Raw genomic sequence first — 1,800 nt, 5'->3', positions numbered from 1 at the left:
GGTCATTAGGCCAACTTTCCGTTGTTTTCATCGCCATCTTCAGTGTACGAGTACACAGTGGAGAGCTTCCACAATGCACTCTACGTCCGGGAACAAATGACAAATGAAGCAGATTTCAAATGCAGAATGAGGATTTTACACTACAAGGGGAAACAGAACCACTTAAACACGGCCATCAGAAATTAGACGTGAAGGAAGGATTGGGGAGAAATGAGCTATTGAAGAGGACGATAGAGCTTCTTTGTCTAGATAATCTTAAAAGAAGGTGTGATTCTTATTTCCTGGGGGAAATGTTTTAGAGGACTGTACCAGGTGATTGCTTCTCCAAGTCCTTTCTAGAGCTGTTTTTCTTGGTCTGGCATTAGCCTGTACAGGCATCACCAAAAATAAGGCACCGTTGAGCATTTTTTCATAGAAAACTTAAGATTCCTCATTCTACTATAATATATAGAGAAGGAAATAGATATTATAAGCTGGAAAGCTGGAGACATTTGTAGACCATGCAAAACATTCATCTGCAATAACGAACCTATTGCGTCAGTAGTACAGGAAAAGTACTTGAACAGAGCTGAAAGTTTGTGTTTGCTGCCTGCCCATTGCTATCTTTAGCATGGCTTTCCAAAAAAAAAAAAAAAAAAAAAAATCAGAAGGCAGTAAATAAATGATTGACTTGAAAGTAGAAATTGAAGGAAATAGAAGTACAGAAATATGTAGTTGCACACTCAATCATTTGCTTATTCATTAAACAAATATGTCCCAGGCGCTTGGAATACATCCATGAACTAAACACACAAAGAACTTATATTCCAGTTGGTGAGAAATACAATAAGCAATAAATGTAATAAGTAAATTATGTATGTTAGGAAATAGTAAGCGCTATGAAAACAAAACAGTGGCAGAGAGGAAGACTAGGGGGCAGGGGTGTGAGCAGTTTGTGCTTTTGAATAGGCTGGTCAGGTGGACCTTATGAGAAGGCAATATTTGAGCAAAGAACACTGCGGGTTGGGGAGTTGGATCCAGAATGTCTGGAGAAAGCGTGTTCCAGGCAGAGGGATCAGCAGGCAAGGACTTGAGATGAGGAAGGGCCTGCGTCACACCCCGCGGGCTATTGGGAGGGGGGTCACTGGATGTGACACTCTTGGCAGTCCTCCAGTGGCCACCCTCCTCCCTTGGGGAAGAATGAGAACACGGTGGGAAAAGGAGCTAGCAGTTTTCCCCTGGAAACATAAAGAATGACGAATAAGATTTTTTTCCCTTAACAATCAAGATTATTAAACTGTACAAATAGGAATAGCTTTAATTTTAGACTAGAATAATTAATCATCACATATCTTTAAAAATCCCATTTTACAGTGCATTGTATAACAGGAACTAGGTCATTCTTATGCTCAGAATATTCTTCCTTGCTTAGCCAATGTATTTCTCTGAGAGGCAACATAACGTTATAAAACCAGCCTAGATTTGGGGGTCAGACTGAATTCAGTTCTAATCTTTTTTTTTTTTTTTTTTTTTTGTGGTACGCAGGCCTCTCACTGTTGTGGCCTCTCCCGTTGTGGAGCACAGGCTCCGGACGTGCAGGCTCAGCGGCCATGGCTTACGGGCCCAGCCGCTCCGCAGTATGTGGGATCCTCCCGGACCGGGGCACGAACACGCGTTCCCCGCATCGGCAGACGGACTCTTCAACCACTGCAACACCAGGGAAGCCCTCAGTTCTCATCTTGACCCCTCCACCTACTAGCTGTGTATTTTACTTAACAGCCTTAGGCTTCAATTCCTGGCTGTAGGAGAGGAACAGTGATA

Source organism: Lagenorhynchus albirostris, chromosome 12 (genome assembly GCF_949774975.1).
Source record: "Lagenorhynchus albirostris chromosome 12, mLagAlb1.1, whole genome shotgun sequence".
NCBI classification, from domain to species: domain Eukaryota; kingdom Metazoa; phylum Chordata; class Mammalia; order Artiodactyla; family Delphinidae; genus Lagenorhynchus; species Lagenorhynchus albirostris.
The sequence above is the reverse complement of the archived record's forward strand: the minus strand, read 5'-3'. Positions refer to the sequence as shown.